At 44.8% G+C, this 13,485-nt stretch overlaps 1 pseudogene; it reads left to right on the top strand.

The window, feature by feature from the left end:
* On the top strand, positions 558 to 998 carry Gm19249 (predicted gene, 19249; annotated as a pseudogene).

Below are 13,485 nucleotides of genomic sequence, written 5' to 3' on the forward strand. Positions count from 1 at the left end.
CCAAACCTGAGCAGCAGCCGAGGATAAATCAACCAGCCTGCCTCCATCTTGGGCTTGAAAGCCATCTTATAGAAAAGACAAACTAGGTCCATTCCTGTTTGTGATTAAATCTGTTTCTCAAGGATTGGGCTATGTCCTACCGGTAACCTTAACTACAAATGGTTTGTTTCTGTGTTGCCTGTTCCAGGAATGGCAATCACCCCTTTGTTTCAAAATGTTGTCATGACCACCTTGTAAGTAACTCTGTCTTTGTTCCAGTAAGTTATGACCAGCTTGTTAAGCTTCGGTATCTTCTGCTTCTGTAACCTTGCCTATTTGCCTGTCAAATCCTCCAGTTGGAACACACACACACACACACACACACACACACACACACACACACTCCTGAGCTATAAAAACCCTTATCTTCCCAGTGTGCAATGCTGATCTCTTGAAAAAGCTGCCTTAGGGAGAGATAGCCTGTGTGCACAAATAAACCTTGATTTCACTAGTATGGCCATGATTTGAGTCAGTTTTCTTTCCGCCATGAATCCGCGGGATTAAGATCAACAGAGACGGTCTCTTGCTGCAGCAACGCGAGTGGGAGCACCTGGAGCGCGTGCTCGGGAATCCACGAGCTGTAAGGAAATGGTAGACAAGCCGGACATGGGGGAAATCGCCAGGGTCGATAAGGCCAAACGGAGATGCAGGAGACCAACGAGACTTTTGAACAGGAAAAGAGGAGTGAAATCTCCTAAAAGCCTAGGAAGATTTCCCCACCCCACCCTGCCCCGTCATCTCTAAAACTCCCTCGTGATGGGGAGGAAGAGCCACCTGCAAGATGGACACGAGCCACAAGCTGCACTGTGAAACCCGGGCACAAGGAGCCGATGTCACTGGCCCACGGGTCTCTGAAGGGGACCTCTCCACTAATCGGACTGCCAAATTTCACCGGTTTGCCCTGGGATATTATAGAAAATTATTTGTATGATTGATGAAAATAAAAATATTTCGTGGCAAAAAAAAAAATCAACAGAGAAGCTTTTGAACATTCCTCTAGAGACCAGCAGTGACCAATGCAGGGGGGGGGGTGCGTATTTCCTAAAACAGAGACCAGAAGAACATCCCATTTGACTAGCTCCGGTCTCTTTCCCTACTTCCAGGGCGTCTGTATTTTTTTTTTTTTTTTTTGAAACTTCCCTTAGGGCAGACTTCCTTGAGAGAAAAAGCAATATCCCTCAAAGGAGATGTTTATGGTATGAAAAAGTTTTGTTAGTTTTGGTGATGTTAAGATGCTCAGAGGCCCCGGGGCTGGCCAGGAAAACCCCTGATAGTAATCTCAAGGCTCACCTAGAGTCGCCTCTACAGGTACACACCGAAAAAACAGGAGAGAAGAAATACTGTCACAATGTTAACGAAGTGGGAAGAACACTGTTGGTATCATTGTTTTCTTTATACCCCCAAATGCCAATTCTCTACAATGATCCCATGTGTTTGTTATTTGTATGCAAACCCTCCTAAGTGTTAGTATAAATGCTTTCACGTAGATGTGCACTCAAATATAGAGACCATACGCAGATTAAGATCACTGGAATCCAAATCAAGATGATCATCCCTGATCTCAGTTTTCAAATGTTCATAGCATGGAAAGAATGAGGTGGTGTTTGTGCATGAAGGAAGGGGCCTGTGTTCTGTGTCAGATGGTTGTCTATACAACCAAGGTTACAGTTCTAGAACACCCGTCTCCCTGTTCTCTCTCCCCTTTTTACCCCCTTCATAATTGCAACATCCTCTCATGATGGGTATTCCCCCATGTGCCCCATGGCCATAGTTCTGAGATTTGCCACGTTTGGACCAACCTGAATATTCCCAGCAGATCCTGATGGCCTCGATTGTAGGAATGAGTCCGCATTGCAGAACGCCCAGCTCTGCTCTGAGACTGCTGGGAAGGAGGTGGGTGTAGGCTCATCTTACAGCATCAGAATCACTGTTAGGCTGTGCTGAATACCAGGCCACTTCCCTTTGCAAGTAATTTCCACGTGCTTAGGTGGCCACAGCGGTGATTAAATGTGGTTATAGATTCCAATGTACAACTTTAAAACAGAATTCAAAAAAAAAAAAAAAAAAAAAACCTGCCTCTAATGGGTCAATCCATTTGCTTGGATAAACAAATACCAGAGTTCAGAGAGGGGGTCAGGAGCCAAGTGTTGCCTTTATTTCTGAAAAGCCGGGTTTTAAATTGGGCTCATTTGCCTTAGAACTGCATGAAGTCAACCCTAGAGCACAAACTTAACCTTAAATCAAGCCCCCCCCATCCCCACCTTAGAGATGCTTATTTATTTATAAAGACTTATTTATTTATAAGATCTCCATTTAATTCTCCATTAGTCTTAATCTGTGCTTCTTCCTAGACTGTCGACAAATTTGGTCCTCATTATAACGAAGCCCTTCCCCTTCTCGGTCTTCTTCTCTCACAGTTCAAGGGGGGAGTAATTTACGAAGAGGTTTAATTGCCTATACATTCTGAAGAGTGGTGTGTCCATGAGCTTCTCAGAGGCTGTGCTGCGCTCCATTCAGCTTCTGGGAGGCCCTAACACTGTGACAGCTCAATGCTCCCTCAGGTCTCTCTTTTTCTTCTTAAGTCTCCACTCTCAGGACCTCATCACAGCTTGGTTTGAGCCTCCACCTACAAATACCATTGACATAGGAACTTTGAGATGGTTCCAGTATATGAATTGGGGGAGGGGGTTACATCTTTAAATCACAGTAGGGAATCTGGTCTAGAATCCTTGAGAAAGTAGGGTGGCCAAGAAAGCTACCCTGTGATGGAGGAGTCTTAACATTTGAAGGTGTGAGGGTAATGGGGTACAGTGGGTCACGATGATGTCAGAGAGATCATAAGTTATCAGTTGGATGGAGCTCTGTGGGCCATAGGTGAGCTCTTGACCTTTACTGTGATGTACAGAAAGTTAGTGTGAAACTTGAGATGGCCGTCTGTTGTTACCCAGCTGGCCTGTTGAGACTGGTTTCAGGCAGGTAGAGGTCGAGTGTATGAGTTCTGATTTAGATTCTTGAAGAAAAGTGGTGGTAGGGGGGTGGTACCCTCAGTATGCAGTGAAGGTTGTGCTGAGGGATTGGGGGTGATAAAGGCAACACAGTCAAAGGAGTTTGGGGCTGAGCAGTAGGAAGGGTGGAGGTTGTATTTTCTTCAGTTTCTCTGTTGTTTCTGGGACTCAGGAGTAAACGTCTGGAAGGCTGTAGTCGGTACCCTGAGTTCCATTAATTTCACAGAACTGAGAAATATGATAAAAGGCGTGGTTAAATAACTGAAAGTTCCCTCTGCTTGTTCATGCAACCTGCAAATTTCCATCCTGAGCTTCACGTGGGGGCTGACCTGCCATAACTAACTAGTTGCTTCCCTGGCTGAGGGCCTCGTGGCAAACCACTGCATGCCTCAAAACATCTGCAGTTAGATGCCAACCTAGCCGGGGTGATATGTGGCTGTGGGGATGGGTTCCTTCTTATGTGTTCTAGGCATTCCTATTCCAACACCTCCAGGTCCAGGAGAGGGACAGAGGAAGAGAGAAGAGATGAAATGGCAACCCTGGTCTACATTTCCTGTCCTCCTGTGCTGTAAATGCTGGAGGTTCAACCTATAGGGCATGAGACAAAAATGTTTTATAGAGGCCAGGTAAAAAATATCAGTGAGCTAATGTGAGCTGAGAGATCTAAGAGGAGAATCTACTATCACCAATTTGCTAAACCAGCACAATTTCTAACTGCATTGTAAATACTTATCCTTATATCCACAGATAAGTGTAGCTCTCATCCCTCATCAAAGAGACTTTTTATTTTTAAAACAACAGATAAAGACCATTACAGGAACCACAACTGGTCAAAATGCAAAGAACAACTGGTTCTGGTATGCTCAGCTCCATCATCTGGCATGCTCAGCTCCATCATCTGGCATGCTCAGCTCCATCATCTGGCATGCTCGGCTCCATCATCTGGCATGCTCAGCTCCATCATCTGGCATGCTCAGCTCCATCATCTGGCATGCTCAGCTCCATCATCTGGCATGCTCAGCTCCAGCTGATTCATCTACAACACTGCTGCACCTAAACTTTGCAGAAGATGGGCCAGAAAGATGGTAAGAGCTAGAAGACCAGGAAAGGGATCTGAGAGTGTGTCTCCTAGAAATCAAAGGGAACAACACCCATGATACTTCAACAATATGTCTGCTTAAACAAGATCCAAAGAAAGACAACGCCAATGGATGTGATACCATTGGAGGGGGACATTTCATGGATCCCCAACCGCAGACAAAGAACTATAGGTAACTAAAGACTACTAAGAGTGGGAGAACCAGTCTTTCCCAGGGGTTGGACCCCCCAATTGGTTATGCAACACCAATGGTCAACACTGCTCATCAGTCAATAGAACTCACTCTTATTGTAAAGATCACAGGTGTTCGCCTATAGAGATCTACTTTGCAAGGGAATTTTGGTCTAGATATCTCTGAGGCTTTGTGATAATTGTCACATGAAGACTTTCCCCCAAAGTTTTACTGTGCTTAAATGTGTAAGAAAAATAAACCATGAGGTCAGACTCTGGAAGTTTTTGTGCTAACCCGGGTTCCATCCTTTACCTCACACATATTTTATGATGCTTGCAGGAACTCCAACACCCACAGGCTCAAATATATGAATACTTGGTCCCCAGCTGATGATGAAACTGTTTGGGAAAGGTTAGGAGGTGTGTCTTGCTATTTCTTACTCTCTACCTTTACTTTTATTATGAGGCAAACTCTGTTAAGGAGTCTTACAGCCTTAATTAGACCGTCTGGCCAATGGGTCTGAGGTAATCCCTCAACTATGCTGGGATTACAAGCACATCATGCCAGCCATAGCTTTTTATGTGGATGCTAGGGATCTGGACCTAGGTCCTCATGCCCACGTGGCAGGTATTTTGTCTAAGGACCCGTTCCCCAGCCCTGAGCTACTTTTGGTATCACAGAGGACGCATATTAATTCTGTGACTTTCTTGTTGCTTCCCTATACATCCTGGAGAATTAGGGACAGAGGGGGAAAGGTATTGATATATGGTCACAGGAGACCACAAAAGAGGTCACTTACTGGTTCCTTACCACCACATGGATTCCAAGATCACACCCAGAAGAAAGGGAAATAGCGAACTTAAAGAGAAACAGTATCATTCTTTTCAACACACGCAGAAAAATACACGTGTTAAGGGAAACACATGTTAAAAATTTGAGTTGGACCCATGTTGATATTCACTGGTGTCTGATATCCTTGTTTTGAAAGCACACGAGGACCCATACAGACTTTGTATCTCAGAAACCCTTTTATTCTGAGGTGCTAGCGACATCTCTAAGGGTCCAAACCATAAGTCCACAACTGACTTGCTTATTAAAACTTTTCAGAATTCTACTATGCTATGGTCTGGATGTGCTGCAAATGAGGAGATGTAGGGTTCTTCTCTTGCAGGTTTGACTCCCAGTGAGAGGCAATGAGGCTTTTAACTGCTGCAATCAAGTGGCCGGGTCACCAGAGTTCTGTTACAGGGAGTTGGTCCAATTCTGATGACAGGCTGAATCATTCTTGGGAGAGAGTTATTACAAAGGGTAGGCCCAGCCCCTCCTCAGTCCCCATGTCCCCCTGTGATCTTCATCTCCTGCATCTATTTTTACTATGATGCTCCACTGTGAATTCCTCATCCAGCTTCATGTATTTCATTATAATCACGGGAAATGAACTAGCATATGTGGGGAAGAAATATTTCAGAGTGTGTGTGTTTTCCTTTTAAGCCTCCCTAGTGAGAACTGTTCTGTCTGAGGTGACAGAACCAGTTGTTAACTGTACACCTAAAGACTGGCCAGGAGACACACTGTCTTTAGTGATAAATTTATGAGCTCAAGGGGCTATCTTTAGTGACTTGTTTATGAGCCCAGACCCTTTCTTTTCAGCTACTTGTAGAGTACTGCCCCTCACTGCCACTCTAGCTTCCACGCCCCCCCTTCCCCTAATTCACCAGCAGAAGCCAACTAGACAACTAACAGAGCCTGAGATATAGAGAAGATTTCTGGAGACTTTGCATGCGTAAAAGGCCTGGGAGTCAGGAGAGGTACTGCCATCCACAGAACAGAACAAACAGCAGACACAGAGTGGAAGAGCACAGCTCCTAACCCACACTAACCACAGAGCCTTCCACCCTTCCTCCACTCTGATGGTTGCTCCTCATTGCTAGTTTGGCCGGATTGGGAATCACCTTGGAAATACCTCCCCGTGTGGCTGTTTCCAGGCAGCTTTAGCCAAGACAGAGACCATCCTTTAAGTGAGGGGAACAATCCCTTGGGCCGGGTGGGATCCCAGCTGCATAAAAATGAAACCGTGAACTGGGCAGCAGCTCAGTTGCGCCTGCTTCCTGTGCATCACCAGATCACCTTATGCTCCCTACAGTATACCTTGCCCTCCATGATGGGTCGAGTCTTTCCTTAGCTCCCAACCCACAATAAGTGTCTTCCTCTGTCAGCTGCTTTGTCACAGCAAAGACCTGTACCTACTATGCTGGGCCTTCTGTACCTACTATGCTCATTTGTTGTTAAAGGTAAATGCTTCCAATTCATTTGAACGTTTTAAACTCAACGTTTACAAAGCCGTCTAATACCCTCCACTATGCTTTGGAGTTAAGTGTAATCCCTTAATTTATGTTGATATTCTTCCGGGAGAATGAGCTCCATGAGACTTTTAGAATGAGGAGAGCTTTCATTCTTCCCTGGGGAAAAAAAGATTTTTCTCTGCCTGCTCCCCCCGCATTCCTGGCTGCTCCCGATATTGGCTGATTTTATAAACCTAGAGATTTCTACTTCATTCTTTGCTGTGCCTTCAAGAACCCCCAAGTACCAAGCAAACATAACTTGTCAGTGTGTCTCCTGTAGGGGTCAATGGCCACATGCTCTGCACTCCTCTTGTTCTCAGTACCACCGGGCCTGGAGTCCCAAAGACCCTGTTAGAGTCATTTCAAATCCCTTTAGGACAACTGACCCAGAGTAGAGACTGGTGTGTTGTGGGAGAGGAGAGGGAATGTCTCCAAAGGTTTTTGTTTTAAGCCCAAACAGTCTCTTGAAAGGCTCCTTTGGAAGGGGAGAGACTTATTAAATTTTAAGAAAATGTCTTTAGTGTCTTTCCAAGTCCTTGTTCTGTGGCCATTGCTGGATCATTAACTCCATGGCACCAAATAAGCTGGGAAGCTCCCCAGGCTCTGAGAACAAAGGGGGCTGCTTCAGGCTGATGGGGTAGGGTGTAAGCACCTGTATGGCTGCTCTGCCTTCCGTTTTGACCTTTACCTACTGTTGACAATAGACAGAGAAAAGCATCCCCCCCCCCCACATCCCGCCCCGAGTGCCCCGCACCTCCCAGCTTCTCTGTATCCAGCAACGGAGCCCAGCTAATTGTGAGCATATGAGTGTGCAAGCATCCAGTTGTATATTTAGTCCACGGCTCTGACAGGCCTTCCTCAGCAGTTGCTAATCACGGAGGCATTAATTGTTCTTCTCCAGGACTCCAGCAATGTGAAGACTGTTCTCGAAAAAGCAGCCGCAAAGCTGGGAAGTCATGGTGCCTCTTTTTGGACTGTTCCTGGGGCAGCTGTCTTCTCTCTTTGTTGGTTTTGTTTGGTTTTTTGTTGTTTTGTTTGTTTGTTTGTTGACAAGCTCCAAGAAAGGAGAAAGAGAGAGAGAGAGAGAGAGAGAGAGAGAGAGAGAGAGAGAGAGAGAGAAACACAGGGGAGGGAGGGAGGGAAGGAAGGAAGAAAGAATACTGGATTAGCCTACAGAGGCCCCTTGCTGGCGTCTTGCAGAAAGGCAGTTCCACGGTGTCTAGTTTCAGGGTAGCTTACTAAGATCATAATTCCAGACCACGGATGGCTCTCCCAGATGTCTTTGGTCAAGTTAATCACAGTTTGCCTGGAGGTTGAGTCTCCAGGTAATCCATCACGGTGTAATTGTACATCAAGAGCTCCTGCTTCTCGAAACTCAGGCTGCTGAGCCGCAGGACAGTTAGCACAAGGTCTCCACTCCAGCGTTTATCTTTGCAGTTTTGAAACTGAAGCCAGTTAAACGGTTCTTTCAGAAAGACTGAAAAAGCCTAAGAACTTACACTTGAGTGCACAGTCAACAAGCACACACCTTCCTGACACCATGGTGACTCCAAGTCATGGCACAGGTCCTCCATTGGCTCCAGAATTCTGTTAATACTACTACTAATAATAATAACAGTTATTATTATTATTATTATTATTATTATTATTATTAGGAGGATGTTGGTGATGTTGATGGTGGTGTGTGCCAGTGTCTCTCTGTGTGTATTTAAGTATGTATGTTTGTGTTGTTTGTGTGTGTGGTGGCGGTATGGTGTGGGAATGTGGAAGTCAGAGGTCAGCTTTGTGGAGTTGGTTCTCTCTCTCTCTCTCTTTTTTGTGGGTTCTAGGGTTTGAATGCAGTTGTCAGGGATTGCACAGCCAGGGTCTTACCCACCGAGTTATCTCGTCAGCCCTGACTGAGGCTTTTTAATCCTAGATGGTAGACAGTTGAGATTGCATCCTGTATGACGGTGGCCAGGGGTCTGGATGCTGTATGTGTGTGGAAGAGGAGGAGTTCTTGTCATATATGTCTTCCTGCTTCCTTTGACTCTTGGTCCTAAGTCCTATAAGCCTTGGATCCGTGTTCTGTCTCTCCAGCCTGAACTTAGTCTCCTCTCCACTCACAGGGAAGGTTTAGTTAGAAACCTGGAACCGAAGAGCTAACCTCTAATCTACACCAAAGAACCCTGCTGCCTGATGCCCAAAACACTATTTACATCCAACCCAGTAAAATTTAGCTACACATTTATATACATGTGATTATATGGTACCACAAACATTATTGAATCTAGACTTAGGGACAGTGGCAGTCTTTTTCTTTCTTTTTTTTTTTTTCCTTTCCTAACACATAGAATGCAAAGATGAAGAAAGACACTGTCCAGAACACTCCCAGGTTAGCACATACACAGGCAGCCTTTGACTTCCAGTTTAGCTCTATGGAGAGAGCTCAGGCTGTTGAGACGTCTGAGGCTGGCATCTGGTATTTTCATCACCTATCCTGAGTCCTTCCTGCGGCACGCCAGCCGGAACTGCTGCCCTGGGTTTCCGTAGTCCTGCCCATACCTCGTGCTCCTCGGATCTTTGGTTCATCCTAATACCAGCTAGGAGATGTTGCTCATTGCCTGCTGTAATCTGAGCTTACTGGGAGCAACTCTCATAGTTAGGTCAACAGGGAAAACAAGAAACTGCCTTTCCTTTCAGACCATGCGTCCCAGGCAGATTCCAGCCCAGAAAGCTTCTAAGTTTGCTGTGTTTTTTGTTTTGTTTTGTTGTTTTGTTTTGTTTTTTTTTGTTTTGTTTTGTTTGAGGTCATGTCAGTCTCTACCCAGAAGGATGTCTCAGTGCAAAAGGCCTCTGGGAGTCACAGCATCCATGACTATCCCAGGGTTGGAAACCTCAAAACATTTCCCCTCAGATTTTATTCAGGGTTATTTGCAACTGCAGAACTCTAGTTAGATTTCAAAGTCAGATCTCTGTCTTGCTCCATTACTCACTCAAGTCAGGTTGCTTTATTTAACCTCTCATCTGGGTCAGAGTATTTATCTATACCATATAGGTTTTACCACGTCCCACCCCATAAGTACCACCCCCCCCCAGACTACAAAATGCCTGCCTGCTTCCTTCCTTCCCTCCTTTTTCCTCCTCCCTCCTCCCTTCTTCCCTTCCAACCTTCCTTCCTTCTCCCTTCTTCCCTTCCTCCCCTCCCCTCCCCTCCCCTCCCCTCCCCTCCCCTCCCCTCCCCTCCCCTCCCCTCCCCTCCCCTCCCCTCTCCTCCATTCCCTTCCTTTTTCTTTGCTTGCTTTGCAAAACTCACAGTCACCTTTGGGAGGAGATTCATAGGAAAAAAAAAAAAGTAAGCAGGCTGTCTGTGATCCTACCAGGCATGGTTAGTTGATCGCTGCACTGTGTCCCTGCACTCTGGCACAGCCTCATGAGGCAGCCTCTGCAATCAATCAGATGAGACTATATAGCGAGAATGATGCGGCAATAACTCAGCCAAAGCTTTTTGTTTATTTCTTTAAGGAGGGGACACATTCCACAAGGCATGTGTGGAGGTCAGAGGAAAGCTTGCAGGAGTCACCTTCTCCCAGCAAGCACCTTTACCTGCCCAGTCATCTCTGGTCCAGAGTTTTTCGATTGTTTAGTTACTAAGTGTATTTTAAAGTAACCCCTCTTCTCAGTTCGGTCTCTGCTTTGGCCAAAGTTTCTCTCTCCTTTTCCCCGTGTATCTGAGGTCAGATAGAGGAACCCATTTCCAAGAATTCAGGAGAAGAAAGGAGAAGGGCCTTGCTCCACTGGGGAGAAAGAACTCCTAAGCACCTCCTGTTGGGGGAAAGCTGTCAATGACTGCCTGCTGCCAGGTGAGCTCTAGTTCAGTTCTGGTGCTGGCTACCCCAAGAGCAGCTGAGATGCAGTCTCGAACGGTCAACCTCCACTCCAGCTCCGAGCATACGGCCCTTTAGACCTTCTCCCCAGCATTTACTATCAAGTCCTACGTAGGGTTGTGGAACTGCAAGTGGGGTCAGCAAACATTTGGATAAATAAAACAAAAGAAATAAGCAAGAAATAAAATTTTAAAAGGTGTCTGTATATGCAACAACCAAAGTCAAATCAAATGGAAATGACTCCAAGGTATTTTGGCAGGGCTCACCTGCGATGAATTCCACAGCTTCACTGCAGCCTTGGTTCTAAACAGGTACCTTATTCATCTCCCACTGTGTGTGCCAGCATACTGTTGGACACCCGTGAACTCTGCCTGGCGTTCATGAGTTCAAGATTATTGTATGTTAAGGATATAGGTGATATGATTGAAGGGGTAATGGGAAAAATATGGGGAGGCATCTTTAATGGGGAAGGATGGAAGAAGACAGTATACCTGCAAAGCAGTGCCTGCACCCAAGGCTCAGGGAACATCATGGAAGAAGGGGCTGAAAGATGGTAAGCACAAGAGAGCCAGGAAGTCTGCTGTCAGATTGTGCCTTCCAGCTATGACAAGGAAGCTACGCTCATGAAATCTCAACAACAAGCCTACTGTAACAGGGCCGGAACAATTCCAGCACCAATTGACATCCCAATGCAGACGGAAGAAATCTTGATGGGTTCCCACCCTCTGATTGGTTATCGAGCCCATTGGTTATCCAAACCCGCTAATTGGTTATATGAGCACTTTGGTTATCTGAGCCCTCTGATTGGTTATCTGAGTCATGCTCAGCCCTAAAAGTATATACATGCAGGCAGCACTGAGCTGACGTGACTCAGTAGATTGCATTTGTATGTTGATTCATTTGTATGTATGTGTAGCAATGAGTGTTAAAGAAGCAGACGCCATGAATTTGGGAGAAAGGGGTAGTAGGGAGGAGAGAACGGGGGAAAGAAGTGTAATTAGATTTTAATTAAAAAAAAAAGCAAGATCCACCTCAGCCATGCCTCCAGCCTCCCTTCTTTACAGGCTGATGATAAAGGTAGAGAGGGGGCATTTGTGGTATTTTTACAAAACATCTGTGAAGTTTTTGCTTTTATAGAAATGTGAAGTAGTTCAATTACAGAGAACAAATATTTTAATATTTTTCCTGCTATTGCTCTTTAGCTTGCATCAGATTAGTGTGTCTTTGGATTTGCTATATTAGCACATTTGATTTGAAAGTTTTCTGTTTAAGTTGCGGATTTGAGCTGACGTATATTATTTAGTGAGTTTTAACTTGGAATTAGGACAGAATCATCAATCATTTTTAGACGACCTTCCGCCATTTTTAAGTGCATATTTATGTGAAGAAGCAAATTGATGACTATAAAATCAACGCATCTGTCAACTCTGAAAAACATTGAAGATGCCCTCCATCCCATGGTATCAAATAAGCATCAAGATTTATTTGCGCAAAACAGACCATGCCCATCTCATTAACATGCAAATTTGTTCCCTCTATAATAAGTGATGACATATATGTACCAAAGAATCATTTTAAAGTAAATTTCTCATTTATTGTCTGAAACTGATTTGTATGTCTATTTTATAGACCTATAGACAAGCGACACATGAAAATTGCTCAGGGGAAGGGACTGCAAGCGGGAAGAGCTTAAGACCACTCTGCTCCAAGCTGGCTGAACAGGTCCCTCAGGCTAGGCTTGTGGGCAGCAGACAGGCTAGAAACTCTATAAGTTCAGCTAAACTCTCAGAGTTGAATCTTTATATAAAGATTTCATACAAAAAAGTTCTTTGTATATGAAGTCTTTATTGCACAGTCATAATTGATTAAATTATTGACTAATTGTGATCAATTGTTAGTTTCTTCTCTTCTCTAGTAATGGGAGGGAAGGGCTTCAAGTCTCAAACTTTTAATCTCACCTTGGTCTCTCCTGAGACCAGTTCTGTCCACCCCTGGACTCCTTTGCTATGAAAAAAAAAAGTATTTGACTTTGATAAAAGGAAAAAGCTTTATGGATGTACTGTAAAAAATGCTACAAAATTTCCCCTACAAATCAGTAGTGTGCAGCATTGCTCCAAGTATGAGAACCAAGGTTCCCCCAATCATAAAGCCACTGTGATCTGATTATTGCTAGCTCTCTTTTTGTACTTATAAATTCAGAAATTAACAGAAAGAGGCAGGAGAGGGTGGCTGTTAAGCTACCAGTTTTCCAGAGGACCCAAGTCTGGGTCCCAGCACCCACTGGGTGCCTTACAACTGCCTGTGACACTAGTTCCAAGGACATCCAATGTCTCTGGCCTCCAAAGTCACTGTGCACATGTGTACATATCCATACTTAGACATACACACAGACACACACCCTCACATAATTTACAAAAACAAAGTGTAAATCAACTTTAAAATTTCTAAATCAGGAACATTTCGCTATATGTTTTCATTAAGTGTTTTAGGATACTGGGCAGTGGGGTGCGAGGATGCTGTGGAGTTCCTGACCTTTGTCCAGAGTTAAGGGTTAATGCCTTTGGAAATGTAAACAGTTTCTTGTTCTGACCAGTCGGAAGTGAGAACAAACGTATTTCCTTTTCTGAGATATGGTGTGAGTGTGTGAGTCGTTGGCACAGTTGTGTTGGGAGCAGGCAGAGGGGACCTGCTGCCTGAACACACTTTTCTCTTCTCTCTCTGAGATACTTCTGAAGTCATTTGATGGAATAACTTGTTCTTTGCCAATTGTCCTTTGTGTGTTCTTTGCCACCACTCTCTAGAGATATGCTTGCATACAACTCTAAAATATTACCAGCTAGGGTCCATCATTTCAGGACACAAAATGAATGAGAGAAACATTAGCAGGGAGAGAAACCTCTACACTCTGCAGAACGCCAGATAACATCACGATGCAGATCAAAGACGTGGGCCACTGCAGGAT

The sequence above is a fragment of the Mus musculus genome, chromosome 13, assembly GCF_000001635.26.
Source record: "Mus musculus strain C57BL/6J chromosome 13, GRCm38.p6 C57BL/6J".
NCBI classification, from domain to species: Eukaryota; Metazoa; Chordata; class Mammalia; order Rodentia; family Muridae; genus Mus; species Mus musculus.